The sequence below is a fragment of the Pleurodeles waltl genome, chromosome 6 (genome assembly GCF_031143425.1).
Source record: "Pleurodeles waltl isolate 20211129_DDA chromosome 6, aPleWal1.hap1.20221129, whole genome shotgun sequence".
Taxonomy (NCBI): Eukaryota; Metazoa; Chordata; class Amphibia; order Caudata; family Salamandridae; genus Pleurodeles; species Pleurodeles waltl.
In genome coordinates, this window is record NC_090445.1 from 1,549,389,280 (window position 1) to 1,549,410,839 (window position 21,560).

The window sequence follows — 21,560 nt, forward strand, 5'->3', positions numbered from 1 at the left end:
TGGAAGACTATGTTTTTGAAGTGGGTATGACATGAAACAAAACATCCCCATCAATTATTTTCCACTGCAATTTCCATGATTCTCGATCTGATTAAAGACACCACATTTTTGTGACCTTACCTGCCACCAATAACAGTCCTTTAAAAATGTTTCTTCAATGAATTTGTTTTGATACACTTGGGCAACTGCAGGCTTTAAGATGGGTCCTGGGGTTTGGCGTAGTTGGCATTGGGAACAGGGCATTCCTTTCAGTCACATCCTCTATTCAGACCCCCAGATCACAGCGCACACTGGATACAGTCTGTGGCCTATGACTGTAACCAGGAGGGCATTGCTTTTGGGCAGACCGTTAACACAGTATGCTGATAGAGTAACTACAGACAACATTGAGGGCCTCTGTCCAATGGTCACTACCAAAATCAAGCATTTCCTGGATAGTATTCAGATTTCAGAGCGTGTCTGGGATCACGTAAGCACTATTTGAAACTTTCAGCATTGAAAGGGCAACCAAAAATAGCCACAAAGCTCCCCTCGGTCAGTGGACAAAATAGTTTAAATAAGAGAACCCAGTGCTCAAAATTGATGTATTTTGGCAGAGGAAAGGGGCATGTTTTACTAATTTAGTGTGGGCCCAGGGCCTTTCGGGGCTTGGAGTGTGCACAGCCTGACCCGGGTACACAGAGGGAATTATTTTTTCATAGCATGTCCATGAACCTCGTGGTGGCTTGATACTTCATGAAATGTGGAAGACAGACAATGAGCAGCTCATAAATATCAATCAGATTCTGGGGCCAGGTTTCAAATTTGGTGTCCTTAGACATTCGCAAACCCAACCATCAAGACATCCGTTCTCTCTTTATTTTCAAAGACTGCTAAACTGATTTTCACCAGATCACAAAAAGCACACAAAAGGCAGCTCTGCTAATGTTCCATATTTAATTTAAAACATATAGGGTTGTATTCCTTAAAGACATATATTTTCAAAATTAAGGACGTTATGTTTGACCACTATTGCTTCTCCATTTGTTCAACATTAGCTGCCAAATCCGCTTGGGTGGCTGACAATAAAACATTCCAATTGTGTCCTATATTTTTTCATGAAAATTCAAATGCTTTTGAGAAAGGATGTAGTGCATAAGGAATTGTCATTTCATTCCAAATCAGATGTTTAAGATGTCACTATTCACACTTTTTTCATAATTAGTAATGTACTCAAATAAGCCACATATTTTTGAAGTTTTTCCTATCATGAACGTGCCTTTTTTAGTTTCACATCATCTATAAGCTAATTAAAGATGGGTTAGCGTACTGTTTGTACTTTTTTTTAGCAAGGGAGCTTACATGCAAAAATGAATAGCGAAGGAGGGAAAACTTATCTCCCCACTACCCAACATATTTTTTCATCTTCTTTACAGAAAGTGTATGAAAATATAAAATGTGCCAAACGGGACTTGTAAATAACTGTTGCCAAGGGATGCACGATCTGTCTTAACGAAAACAAAACACGTTATCTGAGCTGACTGTAATGTAATTTGAACCCTCGTCTCCGGGTTGCAGAAAACGGTTTTCGCTATTACACTACTATTCTTCGCTGATAGGGATTTGAAACTGAACCGTCGCTACAGGAAAACATCTTTGAGCTTCTTCTGTTTTCGATGTTCCTCTAAAAGATTATTTAACCAAAAATGCAATGAAGTACAGGGAGCTAACAGTTTCTTGACAATTTAGTATATATGTTGGAGTATACAAGATATTATTCAGTTACTTATTTTTTTTCCACCATAAGTTAAGTTTTGAACAGATTCTGAGGTATGCACTTTAACTTCACGTGAAAAAAATAGGAAAAAAAAACAAAGAAATCCACTACGGCAAAAAACATCAGTAAAAAAATAAACTGTTTTTAATTACATAATAATGATGAAAACTGCAAACCTACACTGTTCGTTATTATTTATTTAAAGGCATTAATTTTGAAAATGGATGAGTTCTTATTCGGGTGAGGAAAGGGGATTAGAATAAGTGATGGGAAGAGAGCTTCACTCTGGGCTCTTTTCTGAGGAGTAATCTGAAGTGTGGTTACATTTGGTACTCTCGTTAAGACGAGGGTTGAATGGGTTATGTATAGTGTTAGGGTTAGTATTAAGGATTTGCTTAGTGCAAGGAAAAGGGTTAGGATTAGAATTGTGGTAATTGAGGCAAAACTGAGTTGTAGTCGCAAAGTCTGGTGATTTGCAAACCCACAGGCCTTTCCACAGCAAAAGAGAATACTACCTTCAGCAAGGAGTCCTGAAACCCAGGTAGAGACACTAGAGTCGGTAGACATGCAGAGACGTCCAGGTCACTGTCTTGCAAACATCATTGTCTGGGGCATTTGTCAACAAGGACACGATGGCAAATCTACCACTTGAGGAATGAACCCGGTTTGGCACACAGAAGCCTGTTCGTTTTTGAGTCACTATTTGGCTTTGGAGGGCATTTCTATCTATAAGTAGAGTGCACGGAAAAAAGGCAGACCTTTTCAAACGGGGCCATGAGTCAAAAAGAACTGTTTGGATCTTTCGATGTCTTCAGTTTTGCCGTAGTAAAAATACAGAATCCTTATTATGCTAAATGTCTATAATGTTCTTACTTCTGGACAAAACGGTTTCTGGAAGAAAATAAGCAAGGAAATCATCTGATTAGTGTGAATGTCCAATGCCACCTTCGGGGGAAAGCTGGGTAAATACTCATGACTATCCTTTGAGTGAAAAATCAAGTACAGTTCTTGAAACAAACAACCTCGATCTCAACAGCTGTGTGAGAAGAAGTGATTGCCAGATGGAGAGCAGCCTTTCATGAGAGGTGCTCATAAATAGGTTTCAGTGGAGGACCCAGTACTGTTTTCACACAGAGGAAAAACTCCCCTAACCTTTTGAGCTTTCTTTTCTCATGTGATCACATTTAGGGTGTCTACTTCTAACTTCATTCAATAAATCTTGCCATCTACATGTTGACCAAAAGCAAAGGGAAAGAAAAAAGACGGACTCTAGTTTTCGCTGGGCTTCCGGTTTGGGATCTGTCAGTAAACAGCCTTAACAATATCCTTAGGGCTAGATGGTGGCAATAACAGCGAGTTACCGAATCTGAAGTACCAACAGCTGCATTAGTGACCTAATGTGATTACCGTAAGTGTCTGTCCATCATGTTCTGGAAAACCTGAAACTTTCATTTGGTTGATAAGCCACTAATCTTTGAATAGAGCACCAGGGTGATCTGCCATGACATCCTAGCAACTAGCAGCCTTCCATCACTGAAGTAGAAAATGTCCACGCTACCTGCCCACTGTGTTCAATCTTTTGCTTTCTTTTTTCACGAGGTGCTGAAGTCAACGGTGTTAAAGTTAACTGGCAATATTATATCGGAGTCTGGGTGGGGTTCCAGCCTCAGAACTGGAGGGGCTTCTTCTGGTGGCTTGTATATCTTAATCACTTAAGGTCAATCTGTAATAGTTTCTGCAAGAATAATTCATTTAAAAATTGCTGGTTCTCTGAGACCAAGAACAAGTGCTAAGAAAAAGGTACTATCAGACGTGTGATTGTAGAGTTTAGAAATTTAGAGGTACCTTATTGGTACATGAAAGGTGTTCATGACTATCTTGGCACACGTGAGTTTTGGGGGACTGATTCTCCTCTTAGCATATATGATATCAGAGAATGCTCTCTGAGTGTATTTGACGCCCTTGAAGTGCAGTAGTAAAATGGTGTCTTACAGGTTGTGTAGGAGCGGTAGGTTACTGAGACACCTCCTATTTAGCAGAGCATTCTTTTAATTCTATGTCAAAATTGGAATAGCCTTTGTGAGGAGCCAGGACGGAAATAGTCCTCTTTTTAGAATTTGGAGAACTTAGAATATGTGGGGTATGGAAAATGTATCAGCACTGATGGTTCCCAGATGCTGAAAAAGCATTTGACTCTCTGAATTGACCTACCTGATAGCAATCCTGAAAAAAAGGATTTTGGCCTATCTTTTGGGAAACAGGCCAACTTGCTATATAAAGACACAACCATTCGAACCGTTCGAGTCCGTGTCAATGGACAGTTTTGGTTGAATTTTGACTTGTTGGAGAACTAGACAGGGTAGTCTATTGTCTTTCCCCACCATTACTTGCTGTGACTCTGGCAACATGGATATGCGGAGACGGATTGATCTGTGCCTGAAAAGGGATTGAGAGGGGGAAGATGCTCCCTCATTATATGCAGATGACATTCTTCTACACCTGGGGCACCTGGAGTGCTGCGTTACAAGGGTTTTGGGAATTTTAAGGGTGTTTGGAGCTCATGCAGGATCTGTACTAATTAGAATAAATCAGTGGCTTTTCCGTTGATGGACTTGAGACCCATGGGAGGTGGACTTGTCCCTTCAAATAGAAATTCCCTGGACATATTCTGGCAGAAATTACATTCTTAGAAAGTATGTTAGTCTGGGAGGCAACGGTATGTCTTTCTCAGACTTCTTCATAGCTACTGATGAGTACTTAAAACAAGCACTTGCAATGAAATAGGTCTTCCATTTGCTTGAGTTAGAGCTATTGGCATTGTAAATTCATGGCTGGACTTTTCTTGCCACATAAATTGGTCAACCCTGCCTCATAATTTCATATTTTACTGCCATATAATTCCAGTGGCCCTGCATATTACTAAAGCACTTCCATTTACCATCTTCCTCTATCTGCAGCAAAAAATGAAAATGTTGCCATTTAGCATCCTAATTTAAATCTGCCATGCTAATTTCAATAGAATACCACTTTCACCACCCCGCCGTCAGAGTTACTGGCTGCCTAACACAATTCCCCCCAAAATGACACAAGACAGCCACAGAGGAGAAACAGGTGAAAGTAATGCAGTGTAATCCCAAACTTAGCCCTCAGAGGGGGTTTTTGGGGCTAGCAGGCCTACTGTAATGATATTTCAAACAAGGCCTTTAAAACAAAACTTCTACCAGCTGTAAAATAAAAGTTCTAGCCATGAGAAAACTTAAAAGATAGTGAATGGTGGAAGGGGTTATTATTTTAGGGTCCCCACTAACCTAGTGTTGGACCCAGAGATGATGTAGACAGAAAAGGCGTTTTCAAGGTGGTCCCGTTGTCCTAAGACCACCACAGGCTGAGTTATGAGCAAAAATCTTTTGTAAAAGTAATGCCCTGCAAAGCATTATGGAGAGAGTTTTCCTATGGTGAATATTAAAATATGTTGACTGCAATGCTCACAGCAGCCCCTAGAGAACACCACAATAAAAATATCATTTGAAATAAACATGGTCAAGTAACCGTAGTCAGCCCTTAGACAGCATAACCACATGAAAAAATGTGAGAAGGTAATGCACTGTAGCCATATATTTAGCCCCTAGAGAGCATGGTGCATTACACATTTTCAAGGCAAGCAGGCCTACTGCAATGATTTTACAAACAAGGCCCATAAAACATAACTTCTCCCCGCTATAAAGCAAAAGTTCCAGCCATGAGAGGTCTTAAAATGATAATGAATGGCATTGGGGGTTATTATTTTGGAGTCCCCACTAATATAGTGTGTGGACCCAGCAATGGTGTGGACAGAAAAAGCGCACTGCAGTCAATGTTTTGAAGGTGATCCCATTGTCCTAGGACCACCACAGGCTGAGTTATGAGTAAAAGTGTTTTGTACAAATGATGCCCTGTAAAGCATTACGGGGCAAGTTACTGTGCCACGAATATTTTAGTATGTTGATATGACTGTAAGAGCCCCTAGAGGACACCACAATCAAAATAGCATTTGTAAGAAACATGGTCATGTAACTATGTAGTTAGCCCGTAGAAGGCATAACCACACAAAAAATGGCAATAAATAATGCAGTGTTACCAAATATTTAGACCCTAGAGGGTGTAGTGCATTACACATTTTGTAAGGGTAGCAAGACTATAGCAATGATATTAAAAACAAGGCCCTTAAAACATAAGTTATTCCCAGCTGTAAAGCGAAAGTTCCAGCCCTGAGAGTGCTTAAAAAGACACTGAATGGTGGAAGGGATATTATTGTTTTTGGGTCCCCACTAACCTAGTATGTGGAGACAGAGATGATGTAGACAGAAAGAGCACGTTGTTGTGAACATTTCGGTGGTAGTCCCGTTGTCTTAGGACCACCACAGGTTGAGTTATGAGCAAAAATGTTTTGTAAAAGTAATGCCCTGCAATGCATTATGGGGAGAATTTCCAGAGTGCAGTGAATGCCCCTCTGTGTCGGGAGAGCCGCTTCTGCTCTGAGGATTTTTTTTTTTTTATGTAAAGCATTTACCAATTTCAAGTGTTTTCAGGAGAGAGCCACAAGAAATGATTCTGATTAGGTAACTGTGAACATTGTGACCAGTGCTCCAATCCCACTGATCGAGTTTACGATGCTGCTCCTGTTAACATGTTGAGCGCCATGGCTGCCATGACTCACGAAGGGGAGAGTCAAAAGAAAACAAATAGTTCACCTACGCTGCAGCATACCAGCAATTGTAATCCATGTAACAGGGGCAGTCTGCAAGGCGTGACAAAAACATCCTCAAGGCGGGACAAACGTATCGCATTTACCAATGACATCAAGTGATTTTTGAAAGGTAAGCACAGAAACGAATGAAAGTGATGGCCACGAGATGGGCGTGGTTAAAAGCCCACAATACTTACAACAGGTGAAAGCACTTCCACGTTAAACCTAAAAAAAGAGAAGGCATTTTTCTAAGAAAAGCGTCCTATGGTTGCTCTAAAACAGAGCAGTAGTGGTTAAAAAACCACATCCATTGTTCTAACATTTTCAGTGTAAAGCAAAAAAGCAGATTTCAGATAGATTACATAACCAGAAAAAAAATGTGAAAAGTGCACAGTCCAGTGCTGAGTGCTTCTTTCACAAGAGCTAAAAAAAAAAGAAAGTACACAACTGCCAGTCCAAGACACAATAGTATACTGTGGCAGCTGGGTACTCTAAATAGGCAGAATCTGGCCCATCTTCCTAATTTGCTCCCATTTTTACTTTAAACACATTAGGTAAGGTTAACCCCGTTGACTCAGTTTGCACTAGAGAAATTTTTTATTTGGGTGGGCTGTTTTTCATATTTAAAAAAAGAAAGAAAATTATGGTCAATATAGCCTGAGGCTGGGTTCGTACAATTATTTTAATTTTTTTTACAAAACATATTATACTGTTTAATTGTACTGGGAGCACTCTCCTGGGTTGTACTATTAAGGGTTTATAACTATCAATGAAGATCCCATAATGTAGAAGTCCTGCTTTTAGTACATGTCCCACTGCAGATTTTATTGGTGATGTTTCAGGACGGAAACCCAAACAGGCATTACTGGCTCTGGTCAGTATAACTACACCAGGACACCAGGAGGTCTTACCGTCTACATATTTAGTAGATTTATAAAGGCAGACATTATTGGCTGACTGTGACAAAACAGCACAAGCTGTCTTAGCTTAACGTAAAAAAAGCATTTTTGTTTGCGTGTTCAGGAAACCTACACAGGTCCTTATTGGCTCTGTTTTCAGTAGATGTGCAAAATCTAACCTTATTGGCTAGCTTCCTTCTTCTTCTTAAGAACATTTCTCAAGGGCTACGCACATTCTATGTTCTCTTGGTGCAATGCATAAAGAAAGAACAAGGCACAATGCAGCGACTAATTCCAACAAGCATTTTCAAAGCAATGGATATCACATTTGCTCAGCTTAGAGCTAATAGCGTTGTAAAGCCCTAACCGGATTTTTTTTGCCACATAAAATGGAAATGAAAAGTGATACTGTTTTACATAAGTAAGCTGATGTAAAGCGCTACACCATTAGCATGAAGGAGCACACAAAAGGAAACAGAAGTTTGCTTGCAGTCAAACGTATTGGCATATGTGCAGCGAGGTCACACTGCATAGGAAATAAAAAGAAAAGCTAGTCCAGAAACCATGCTGAAAACATGGAGCCTTGTATGTTTTCAGTAGTTGGGCGGTGCGCTTGAGGAGGGCTAAACACCGGAACAGGCATGACGTATGCATGCCTTTCACAAATAAAATCAAGCAATTTTTAAAAGGCAAACCCACGAACCAACAAAACTGATGGACGTGCGGTGGTTTCAAAGCCCACAGAGAGATGACAGCAGGCTAGAGCGCATGCTCGCTTGATCCCAAAAAGAGAAAGGTGTCTAATCTTTTCCTACAAAGGTGGTGAGTTGAGTAATTTTTGAATAGCAGTGCATTCCAATAATGGGGGCAGCATAGAGAAAGTGGGACTGCAAAGTGATAAGAAAGTTGAACAAAGTCTGCGGGAAGGGAAATAGTAAGCTACACTCTCAGCAGAAAAGCAAGGGCTTTACCACAAAGACATTTCTGAACCAGACAAGTTATTTCACATCGAATCCTGCTATGGATAGCTAACTAATGGAGCTCTGTGATCATTGTTTTGAAAGTGGAAAGCGTGGTGCTGATAGGGCGAGTCTTAAGGTTAGGTTTTGAATTGATTGAAGCCTTTGCAAAAATATTTATCAACTCCAAGATAAAAAGCACTGCAATACTCCATCCTTGACCCAACTGTAGCATCTATTGCAGATTTCCTGCCCTTGAAAGTGTGAATGACAATAATAGGTCTACATTTGTGGATATAAAGATGTACAAAGTGACAGATGCCGAGATCTGGTGACCAAATGGTGGATTCTTTACCCACTACCAAGACCTCAGCTTTCTCAAAAATGATTTTCAACATTTTTGTCCATCCAGGGTTTTAGAAGTTGTATGATTTGTGTTACTTTATTTTTTAGAAAATAAATATGTAATTTAAATACCTTAAGCAAATATATTAAATTTCCACCCAAAATGTCTATTTAGTCATCAGTAAAACTACACAGGACGTTTAACTGCTTATGTGTGCAGTAAATTTGCATATGTTTCCCGCCATTGGAAAAATGTAATTTTGCAGCTGTAGCATTTTCTGTGCAATTATGGATTTACACATATTACACTCTTTGCTTCACATTTTGCAAATTTCAACGGATCAAATGTTACCATGGCAAAAGTTGCAGAGGTGGTGGACCACAGTTACAGATATTCTGCAACAGTCACCGTTCAGACATTTCTATTGTTTATTACTATATTCAGTTTCTTATTGGGTACTACTGAAGTGAAGCTTTAGTGCAGACAGTATTAATGTTACCAAATGATGGGTTGGGCAATGAATGCTGTCTGCAGCATCAAAGAAAATCCCAACATGCTGAAACGTAATTTAAACAGAGTGAAAGTTTATTTGTCATGCAAATGTTTTGCTTTATTATTCGTGGAAATTTGGTCTGCATACTGAATATTGAAGTCAGAATATCATGGGTACTGACTATCAAGGACAAAACATTAAAAACGATATGGACAGGTAAGTAAGTCTAGGTTTTCTATACCCAGCAATGTATGCGTGTATCTAAAAGGTTCAAAGATGTGGCATTAAGTTAGGTATAGTAAATCTGTACTGCCTATACACACTTACCTTTCCGTATTCTGTCCTTGATATTCTTGTACATTGATATTCTTCATGCTGGTATTCAGTAGTACCATCTAGAAATTCATCTTAAAGCAGAAAAGGTTCTCAAAAGGCAATGTTACTTCAAGAGGTTACAAAGAGTAGAGAAAAATCCCAAATATTAAATTTCTCTTAATAAGGTTTGAGATCTTAAAGATTACAGTACCTTCTAGAGAGGCACTTACATTACATGTGTGTAATGTAAATAAATACTGCTCGCTTTGGCTGCTCCTTAATAGCAATAAGTACTTTTAGATGTCCATGAAAAACAGTTCTATAACAAAACTGGGATGGGCAGAATAAAAGTAGCACTTTTTTCCGAAAATTAAATTTACAGGCTTGTTTTCCGCTGACTTCAACATTCTATGTTTTGCACATGCTAATAAAATAGAGCCCCTGCACTTCCGTGCAAGACAAAATCATTATCTGTTGGTGACCATTTTCCTTCTTACAAAATCGTAATATTTGGCATAACATTGGGATGCCTTTGGCACCAATGCGAGGTAAGATGATAAAAAAGAGAGCACATGATGTGCCTGATAATGCTGCCTAATTCGCTTTTTTTCCTGATGCATAATTTAGCCAATCTAGCCTTATAAATTAGTCCTCTACTACCATATAATTCCAGTGACCCTGAGTATAGAATAACAATTGCTGGCTTTGTCGGGTAGATATTGTGGCAGGCTTAACCCCATGTGTTTTTGGTAGATGTACATAGGCAGGTCTCATCGACTCTAGGTTCTTTTGGTGTACACAGGCAACAATTACCTGTTGTCTCATCAGTAGATACAAGGAGACAAGTCACACCAACAACGTCCAATAGAACTACATGTGAAGGCCTTTTTGGGTGAATTCGGTAGATGCACGTAAACAGGCCTTGCTAGTTTTATTTAGAAAACGTAGAGGTAGACTTTGGTGGCAGTAGTCTATAGATACGCACACAGAGGCCTTCCTGGATATGTATCTCAGGGTCTTGGTATGGTTTCAGCAGCTGTACACAGATCTGCCTTCCCTCATGCGCTCCATATGCACACAGGCAGGCCTTGCAGTCTAACACCTTGGCCAACACAGGGTGATCATCCTGGCATTTTAAAAAGGTGTAAAGTACGTGGGCCCACTTGGGCGCAATGGGTCAGAGGTGCAGATGCTGGCTCATTCATAGGCCTCAAACGAGAAGCAATGGAAAGTGTTTCCTGAATGCGGATCCCCACTCCTGAGAAGTGAGGTCCTGGTTCCGCTTGGACTTTAGGGGCCTGTGCTAAGCACTGCGATGTGAAATGCCCCCATGTCGGAGTCACGCACATGATAACAGTGCAATCGGCGGGCCCTGGCGTCCCATCGGCGCACAGGATCTCTCTGCTGGTCTGTAATGGGACTACTCAAACACCGACCGTCCCCGCTGCTGTCTCTCCTCCTCCCCTTGGGGACCTTGTGCTGCTGTTTTCGCACAGCCGTAGAGACAGTCCACATGTCAGAGTAACTGAAGGGTTAGTTAACACCGAACGAGAAGCGAATGTCTTTCTACTGGGAAGAATATCTCTGCGTGTACTTTTATTCTGATAACCAAATCAGTCTTACTGGGCAGGGCTTGTAGCAAAAGCTGGACCCCTCCTTTGGCACAACGCCCCACTGTCTCAAACGGGGTGAGGCTGTGGTAAATCTATAAAAGCATACCCCTATGACCTGATCCCTCGGGGATGACCGCCTTCGGAACCCCCGGGGGCTCTCAGGGGGAAACTGGTCCAGAGAGACGGAAAGGAGAAAGGGGGGCTTAGGAGCCCTTGCTAGCCGGAGAGCTGCATCTGAGGAGCAAACATAAGCCTGCGGTGGCAGAAAAACTTTCCCCAGGTGATCACCGCACTTCAGTGAGGTGACTTCCCTCGGGGGCCTCTACCTCACCTCGCGGCAGTTTCTTGGGGCTATCGGCGCTCCCCCTCCTTTCCCTCACCCACCCCCTCTCTCTCCTCGTGTGTGTCCTCAAGACTCCTCTCACCTTGAGCAGTGTTAGGATTAGCCAGCATTTATACTCACTGCTCCTCTTTATTCCTTAAGACTTATTAAGAATGATAATGAGCTCCAAAGGACCGGCACGTCCCTCTCTCTCTCTCCCCCTCTGTCGCTCTTTCTCTCTACGTGCTTTTTCCGTCAAAGGCACACAGGACAAATCAAACCAAAAAAAAAATCTGACAATATGGATCAAGGGCGTTTGAGGATTTATACTCTCTAATTCCAGGCTTTCTTTTGTTTTTATTATTCCTCTTTAAATCCCGGCCCGGACTTTGACCGAGAACGCGCGGCGGCCGCAGTGTGCCTAGAAAACCTCGTTAACGACAGGCCCTTGCACGGCTGATTAATTGTAGCACAATTTATGGCGTCCTTCCTTCCTCTTCTGGCGGCCTGACATCACGGAGCAGGTTTGTGCGATATTCGTGCGCACAGATCTGCCCCTGTAGACGTTCAGTCAGCAGTGGTCCGTGCACAAAAACACACTATCTGCAGGCAGGCTTAAATATGCACTAACAACCTGCAAGAAGCGTGTTACAAAAGTTGAAGTTTGGACAAACGTACAGTTTAATCGCATCTTCAGTATTTGTAAGTATTGGCAGCCCTGTAATAAAAGTTTCTGAATGAAAAAGTAACTTGGGGCGGGTTGCAGGTGTGCATGAAAAGATCGCAGCGCCGTCTGCTCTCAGGCTTGCGCTCTTGGGCATGAATGGTCGAGCACTCAGTACGTGTAACGTGTAAATGAAGACGGGCCCTGGCCGCCTCTCGGATTACACACCGTGTGCGGCTCCTTCCTGCCGGCCCGGGGACCTGCTCTGCCGCTCTCTGGCTCCCTCCACGTCTCCTCGCCTGATTTAGACATCACCGACTCGGGCTCAATTACCAGCCCTGACTCCCTTCTCTCCCGTTAAGGGAACCCCGCTTTTACTGTAATATCGGCACTTCATAAATCTCATTTTCACAACTATATTTTGTGCCTGGTGGACCGATTAAAACAACCTGCCACCCGGATTCATCTGGGACCGAAAGCTGCTCCGTTTAAGAAGAAAACAGCCCCGGGAAGCGGCATCTAAGAGCGACCGGAGCCGCGGCCGGGCTGTCAGCGCGCCCCAGCGCACGTCGCCCGGGAGAGCTCGGGCCGGTCCCTTCACAGGCCCCACACTGTCCCCTCCCCACGGGGCCCCCGTTCATGCCCACGCCCCTGCCCGCTGAACGAGAAGGCGCCCCCGTCTCCCCACGAACACGAAGGGACATGACGCCTCCAACATCGCAATGTTCCTTCGAACAACCAAAACAAATGTCTCTGCTGGCAGATTTTATCTGCCCGAGAAAGGCACTATTTCCTCCAAAAATAAATATATCATACCCAATAAAAAGTGTCACTCCCAAGCACAAACACAGTGTTCATCTCCGTAATCTCCCGGCCGCTCAATCCCCAAGTTTGGAAATAAGCAATTATGGTTTAATGGGAAATAAAATGTGGAGCGGGGACTGCATTGGAACAAGGGAGTAATTGGGAAGAAGTCGTAAGATATTGAGGATCATGGCATATGCACCTGATAACGCGCCCCAAATGTCTCGGTCTGTACGTTTTAAACATACATATTACTGAGTAATATGTAACAAGAGAGAAACTACACAGTCGAACCTCTGCCGCCCCCCCCCCCCCCCCCCCCCGCTAGGATCACGGCTGACCAGACCTGACAAATGAACGAGGGAAGATCTAGTTGGGGTTGAACGGTGGTTTGAGGTTATTTCTTGTGATTCTCCCTTTTGCACCTACCTGTCTTGAGTTGGGTGGGTTGACAATATTTCCTAAATATTTTTTGTGCTGCTATATTGGACTGGCAGGTTCGTGGGGATATTTTCATCGGACAGCGAGCGTTTTGTCTTGCGCCATCATGGGGGTCGATGGGCTTGGTAATATTTCATCAGTTCTGTTTGGCTTGCACCTGTTTTGAGGTGGTTAGTGTAAGTCTTACTGATATTCCTAGCGCTGTTTTTACTGCATTGGGAGTGACTGGTGCGTGATCTCAGGTTCTTGCCCTTAGATGATTTTTTCCTGTACCTGTACGGAGGTGACATATGGCTGGGGAAATGTTATCCAGACGTTGATTTCTCAGGTGTGGTTGCAGAAATTATTTCTGCGGGTTGCCTTTTCTTGCACACTTTTTTGGGGCAGTGTGGTTTGAGACACCTTTTCCAGCACTGGTTTGCAAGACAAAGACTAGCTTTAGGTGAGAATTTTCCCTGCGGATATTTTGACTAGGCGACCTTTTTCTGCCTTTTTTGGATGTAGGGTTCTTTGCGGATATTCCTCTGGATGGTGACTTTCATGCACCAGTTTTGGTGAGGTGAGAAGTATGGTGTGGTGATTACTGGTATGGTGTGTTTTCCTGATAGTGTGGTGTGTAGATATTTCTTCCAGGTGTTGGGTTAGTGGTGGGACTGTGTCCACTGGTGTGGTTTGAGATACAAACCTCGCACTGTGCGTGCCCTCTGCTTTACTAGTTTTCATAGGATATTGTGGTTTGGGGTGTTTTCTACGTGTACTGTTTTTTCCTGCCTTTGTTATAGGGGTGCATGTAGTGTATGGATGTTTTCCCTCACAGACTACCCACACCCAACTTGGTTCCGGTCATAGTATGGTTTTAGGATATTTCCACGAACACTTGCCTTTCACCGCAACTCTTATTGCGGTTGGCGTGGTTTGGGGACATTTTCTATTTTCCTTGCAGGCTGCCCTTCCTGGGTCTGACTTTTCAGGTGGGAGGGGGGGACTGGCGGGTGGTAAAGGGGATTATCTCTGTTTAGTGCTGGTTTCCCCGCACACTGCACCGTTTATTGGGGATTAGTGCCGTTTGTGTATAATTCTCTTACATAGTGCCTTCTCCTGCAGATCTTTTGGGTTGTAAGTCTGTTTTGGGTGATATATTTCTATTTTATAGCCCGTTCCCGAGAGGTTCAATGTGTTAGTTTTCCAGAGATAACCACCTCGCCTTTGCTTGTGTGTGTATGGCGGGGGACATTTCCTACCTTTGCCTGTACGTTTTTGAGCGGTGCCTTAGTGTTGGTTGAGGCTATTCTATGTGTCTATACGAACTTGCCTGTACCCGTACTGGGGGAATAATGTGATTGGGGATATTTCCGCCCCCCACACATTGTTCTATGCATACGTTTCTGAGGATTAGATTTTTGGGGACATTTTCCTTCCTGCTCTGGGGCTTCGTGTGCTCTGGGGACATTTCTCATGCAAGGACGGGGTAGTGTGGTTTGGGAATATTATCCCTGTATATTGCTTCGCCTAGCCTTCAACTGTTTGGGGTAAGTATGACTGGGAGACTTATCCAATACGTGGCCCTTTCATAAATCTGTGTGTGTATGTAAAGCAATGGTTTTGGGGGTGCTAAAGGGCAGTGGAACAACAAGTCTAAAATATGTCTGAACTCAAGCATGCGACACCCACCATAATTGGGGTGCAGTGAGCACTTGAAACCGCCGGTGCCCGGTGCCACTGCACCCGCTGCAACTTTATTAGCTCCGCCCGCTTCTGGGGTTTGGTGAGATTTGCATTGCACCTATTTTGAGGGTGGGTGTGTTTTGTGGAACTGTCCCATGTCTGCCCCCTTCCGGCACATGGGTTAGTGGATGCGTCTGGCTGGGGGTCTTTTCCCCAACACGCCCCTCTGCCTGCAGGTGTTTTGGGGTTCGTGAGCTTTGGGGATGTTTTCCCCGCGCGCTGTTTTTCCTGGCTCTCAGCCCCGCTCAGAGGACACAGATCGCAGGGCTTAGAGGCCGGAGAATGACAGGCTCATCTGTCTGTAAAACGACACTACAGCTTTTAAAAGAAATGGGGGGAATACGCTGTTGACTCCTCGCTTAAAGTATATTCTTGTTCTAACTCATGTTCTTATGTCAGTGGGCTGAAAAAAAGAGCGTGAGATATGACTTTCCTTGAATGATCTGTTTAACCTAAGCCAGAGGAAAAAAAAGGAGTCATTAATTACTTATGTGAGCTATTGCTTCAGAAAGACAATAAACCTGCCTGGTCGCCATGGATATGACATATTTGCTCTGAAAACAACACAATAATTAGCAAAGGGGAAAGATCCAAGGAGAATATGCAAACTCCTGAGTTTAAAGCCACAGTGCTCTTTTACTTGTCACAGTCAATTCTGTTTGCAATCCAAAGCAAACAAACAAGCAAAAACAAAAGGCATGCTGAGAAAAATAGAAAAATAAAAGCATTAACCAGTTCGTTCCCTAATGAGCGCCCGGAGCGGTGTAAGAAGCACAGCCACCCGGGCACAAAGCGGCAGGCAGCGGAAGGACAACATATTCAGAACATATTTAACTTTATACAAGCTTCTAAAAAATCTTAAATTACATTTCGGGAGGGGAGCGGCGCTGGTACACCCTGGGGGACAGGTGCAATGTGGAGTGCACGATTTCAAATGGGGACGGGTGGAAAGGATAATGTAACTTTAATCTCGAAGTCTGAAATGCATCGACGAAGGTAGTGTTCCAAGGATAACGTGCCTTGAAAGATGCAGTCCAATTTCCCAAAAGGAAGTTTTGAGGACGGGGCCGTGCCGCCGCCAGACACACACGAAACTAGGACCTTGCTTCAGTACAAGGGCAAAACGCAAAACTATGTAAACAGATTGGACGTGTACAGAAACGGAGACAAACACCGAAGTATGCCTAAAATTGCATTGGAAACAAATAGCACACGACGGAGATAAGGTGTTGGAAAAATAAAGTGCACACATGCTCGCAGAAGCGCGCGTGAATTTCTCGTATTTCACTGGCCCTGTTGTGCCTGGTGAGGTTGAGAATGTGTGAATGTTCACACCCATGATTCGTTGACGACTTCTGGTGAAAACTCGGGACTCCCACAGCACAGCCCCCTTGCTGGACTGGCTCGCACCCGGTAGCAAGGAAACCAATGCTTGTATGTTTATTCCATTTGCTAAGTTTCCATTAGGGCACAATGCCAAACTCATAATGGTGCGGAGATTGAAGAATGCCCTCTATCACCAAACTGTGAAACGTGTAGCTATCATGTAATGCGCAGCATAAACCATAAACAGGGCCTCAAGGCGCTGCTGAGAGTCTCGCACAAAAGGACAATCGTTAGCATTTAAGTATTGAAACCTGGTATTCTAGGGCTATACTTGGGACTGGTTCTTTCTTACATCTGAAGGGGGAGCCCTGGGCCCAGAAGCACACGACAAAGTAAGCAACAAAAAGGGCCAAGACCAGGGTCTTGGACAGGCACCAGAAAGGGCCTCGGATCAGAGTCTAAAGTTTCTGGACTACGTTTGAGATCATCCCCAGATGGGACCCTGAGCAGGTCTCCAGAGACACTAGGGCGTGTTCAGCCTCAAAAAGAACACACATCAGCTGTCTCTTTACGTGCTTTGCACATATGGCGTCTGATGCCCAAGATCAGTTTAACATCTCCATAGAAACCTGCAGGAGATTATCAACAGCACAATAAAAGACTAGTCCAATAAATAAAGCAGGAGCAGAAGATCTAGGGACTAATTCTGGAGCTTATCAATATTTGAAAAATACCAGAATAACTAAGCCTCGAGGAGTGGTGCCTCCAACAAGTGTTCCCAGACATCCCTGCAAGATCTGCCAATCAATCATTGACAAGACCAGTGCTGACACCAGTCACAGCACAGATCAGCATTTCAGCAACTCCGCTACCTACTTGCTTGGCCATCGACCTTGTGCTTCCCAAAGACCAGCCCTGGTAGCAACAATCCAAGCCCTGCTTGCAACCAGCCACTACCTATGAGCAATCTGATGAGCAATACCCTCACAGCAGCCATGAAAGCAATGAACCTGATGGACGCCCAGTCACTAATCCATCCAGAGATTACACTCCCAGTACTCCATCAAAAGAGCAGTTCTTTCTGTCAGCAATCCTCTAGCGACCAGGTTTACATGCATTGCCATCAATTTAGGCGCATGCCAACCTTGCAATCCAGAGAACATCTTGATCAGCAATAGATCCAAAGGCCGAATCTACCAGCAATGCACCCTCAGTCCACTTGTTAGCAATCAATCTATACATTTACCTCCCAGCAATCCATAAAAAGACCAGCTGGGCTAGCAGACCATGGCCATGTCAACAATCCATCTAGAGTCCTGCCCTCACGGAAATCTTCCATGAACCAAGCCTGCCAACAATCCATTCAGTGAACTGCTAGCACCAATCCTCCTTAGAGCAACACAGCCATCAAACAACCCAGAGACCAGAGGAGTCCAATGAACATCCAGCAGTCTGCCAAAGATCATCTAGGGCAAAAATCAAATGGTCCAACCAGAGACAAGCCTCTAGAGCAGTTCACTAAGAAATGACCCCCAACAAGTCCCCACAATGCAGCCCTATCGGCATATTCCCTACAAATCAATCCATCCAGAAAGCTTCATAGAAGCCTGACATCGATTTGTCAGAACATTAACCCCTAGGAAGCCCCTTTACATAGCATCATTTCCCTGGCAGCATTCCATCAAGACGCCAGCCTTGCAAGCTATTCTTTCAACAACGTCACCATTCCACAGCAGGTCAGTCCTGGCAGTAATCTGTCAGGAGCCCTACCCTTTGCAGCCCTTGATGGAACATCCATGGTAGCTATTCATTTAGACCCAGCCTCCAGGGATCCCAGTAGGGACCAGACCTGTCCCCAAATCATACCTAGGCCTTACCCTGCAGCACCTGAAAAACTGGTCCTGCCATTAATTCCCTGCAGATCAGTCTTGCCAGAAACCCCCTATGGACCTACCATAAAAGAAATGCCCCTTAACCCAATCCTGTCAGCAGTGCCCCCCAAAAAAAACACCCACATTGTCGCTGTTTTACACTCAGGATTCTAAGCTACTCCGCAAGACAGCCAAAGATTTCCACAAAACAACTCTGCCAAGAACCCCACCACTCATTAGCCCCAAATCCGCCACTGGTCAAGCATAAAATATTTCTACAGAACTGTTCTCCAGAGACGTCTCCAAAACAGCAGATCGCCCTTGACCGGGCAACCAGCGTCAAAAATCAACAGCCTATCCCATCTACCATGACCCATCTGGTGGTGACAGCAGCCTATTCAGCCCACAAGGTATAAATGAGGCGAAGACACACACTCGTCCAAAGCCCAGCCAACACACTCCTACCAGCGTACAGGCCCCTGGCCCATCGCCCTGTCCACGCTACAAATACTGAATACACAACTGACTAGAAGTTGGGAACGAAAACGTTCGATTAAAGTGAGAGAAAGGAGGTCGTGTGGGCGGTGCATGGGAAGATGTGGGGGTTCTCGGTTTAAGTTTGCTGGTCTAAAGAAGCAAATAAGTACTAAAAAGATACACGGCCAGAGAAAAGTTGGAGTTACCACACCCGTGGCCCCCTTACCACTACCCCAAAAGGCAAGATACTGAAAAATGTTATTAACATATACCCGAGAAACATTAACGTGTCAAAAATAAACTCCCTAAAAGTGGGAAAAGAAAAGGGGCGCAGGCAGTTCTCTATACATTTATGGCACCTCACCTTCTCTGAAACCCTTTGATCTATCCGCCCCCCAAACGCTTACGAGTGCCCTAGACCTATGCACCGTTCCCTGTTCGCCTGATGTTGCCTGTCAACCCCACAGTGCGGTATGTTGTGGAGTTTGTAGGCGGCAGGAGGGTGGCACAGGCGGTTCACCAGCAGGGACGGGGAGGGGCTCACAGCACGTGAGGGGCAGAGCACACCGGAGGGTGCGAGGCATATTAGTGCGCGGCAGGAGGCACTGCAGGTTGCTTAGAATATAGCAAGAGGCGGAACATGCCAGGTGGTAAGGGGCACAGCATGGATACATCCGAGTGCAGAGGGCTTAGCACGGTGAATCATGTTGTAAAGATTCGTACGAGGGGCATGAGGTCACGAGCAGAGGTGGCAGTGGTTCACAGGAGTGCGCATGGGGCGACAGGTTAAGAAATTAGGGACACGGGAAGAGGGGCGCAGTGAAACAACGCGTGCAGCCGCCGGATGGAGTTCGTTGGCGGTGCCACAGGTGCCTCCTTCGAGGTGCAGGTACACCTCTCCACCCACACAACCCCTAGCACGCAGCGTCCCACTACGTCCTGCACCTCTCCCCTGACATCTCTTGCAGCACTATCCTGCACCACACAGGACTCTTAACTCGCGGGCTTCTTGGACCCTAACTCTATGCCCCACCTCTTCCACGACACCTCACCCACATGCTACATGCCCTCAGTGTCCGGAGCTCCCCTGTACCTTTCTTCTTCCACGGTTAACCTATTGGGCTGTCCACTACTGCACTCCTCCCCCCACCCCGCATCTCCTTTACCCACCTGCTGGGAGTTGACGTCCCTGTCCCGCTCCGACCACTCTGCGCATGTGCACAAACTTCCCCGTTCCTTCGCTTTTGCTGCTTATTTAGTGATTTTTCCTATTTCTAAAGCGGGAAAAGCGAGGCAGGCGGAGGGGTGGAGCTGGAGCAGGAGGACGGGCCAGAGGGAGTAGCTCCAGTAGGCGTGTCCGAGGCGAGAGCGTGAAGAGGACCCGCGGAGGGTGGGGTTTGGATGCCAGACCAATGGAAAGGAGGGCCTGCAAAAACCGCACTCCTTCCTGAAGGAGACAGTCTGCAGGAACAAAACCTCTGTGTGAGAAAGCACACATCCCGAGTTAGAGCTATCCAGCTGCGTAAGAACAACATCACAGTTCGCGAGAACCACTCAGTGCGAGTCTCTGAATTATGCATTTACACTTCTGCTCCCTGTATTCCACCAGCACTCACATACACACCATGTTCACAGGGAATGCCCACTGCATGCAGGAACCACTCCACTGGTAACTTAAATCTTCTCTTTGACTGAAGGAACCATCCCTACTTATGTAGAAACCTGAGCGGGAACTTCCGACAGTGTGAGCAGAAACCACTACACTGCAGAAACCATGCACTGGTCCCTGAAGGAATCGGTGTCTGCATGACCCACCTCACTTTTTCTTCAAAACACATACGTCAATGAACCCGATTCAGACTGGGACACTCCTCATTGCTGTGGCAAAATATAGCTTTCCTTTGGCTGTCTCCCACCTGAAATTGCGCTCACTTCAAAACAAGTCATTGGAGGAAATGCATCCCCCTAACATTTTATGTTGACGTATGAAAACAACAGCAATGTGTGCAGAAGGAACCACATTCCACGTGCAGAAATCATCAACTACATGCAAGAATGACCACCCCTTCACTTCAGCTATCACTCTGCTAACATGATCCATCCAGTATATGTGGGACAAACTACCACTGCATACAACAAGCACCTACTATGTGGAAAAAAAACTTCAGCTGCGTATACCAGCAACCGTACTGTGTCCAGAAATTCAGTAGTGCAATGTTATTCAATCACAATAGAGGCTCAAAAACGACAGACATAAAAGTTACAAGTTTACTTTTGAAATATTCAAAGTACAAAGGCACAAATTACAGTAAGTCAAATAGAAATTCAGTGTGCGAAACCCAAAATGTAGAAAATCACAAACTCAGAAGAGTTCAGAGACAAAACTGACAAGACATTCGCCTTTTAAGAACGGGCTTCCTCCTTACATGGTAAAATTGCACTCTCCTATAAGATTTCAGACAAAAGGTTCACATATTCACTACATTAGTACAGGGTTGTAATCTCGTCAGTTCCCAAGGAGAACCTTGGCAACTGTCAGAATATCACATCTCCTCCTGGTAGGATAGGCCTCAACCCAACAGGAAAATAAACTCAAGACAACTAATATATTGCATCAGGGAATTTCCAAAACACAATCGTTTTGGAGATGGTTAAAAGGACCTTCAGACCTTCCTATGTGACTCATTGCCATAACACATCTTTTTTTCAACATACTGTCTCTGACATGTCACACACCTCTGACACAATTTTTTGGCCATAATTGGAAAGTGAGGATTGTACCAATACCACTTGAAAGTATGGAATATCCCATCTCGCCCGGGA

General features: G+C 44.4%; 1 long non-coding RNA gene across 1 annotated transcript in view; it reads right to left on the reverse strand.

The window, feature by feature from the left end:
* LOC138302162 (uncharacterized) overlaps window positions 1-19,985 on the reverse strand; it is a 580,420-nt gene extending 560,435 nt beyond the window's left edge. The window contains exon 1 of the long non-coding RNA XR_011205317.1: window positions 19,908-19,985. This is a non-coding gene — a long non-coding RNA (uncharacterized lncRNA). The remainder of the gene's footprint in view (window positions 1-19,907) is intronic.
* Window positions 19,986-21,560: the final 1,575 nt, after the last annotated feature.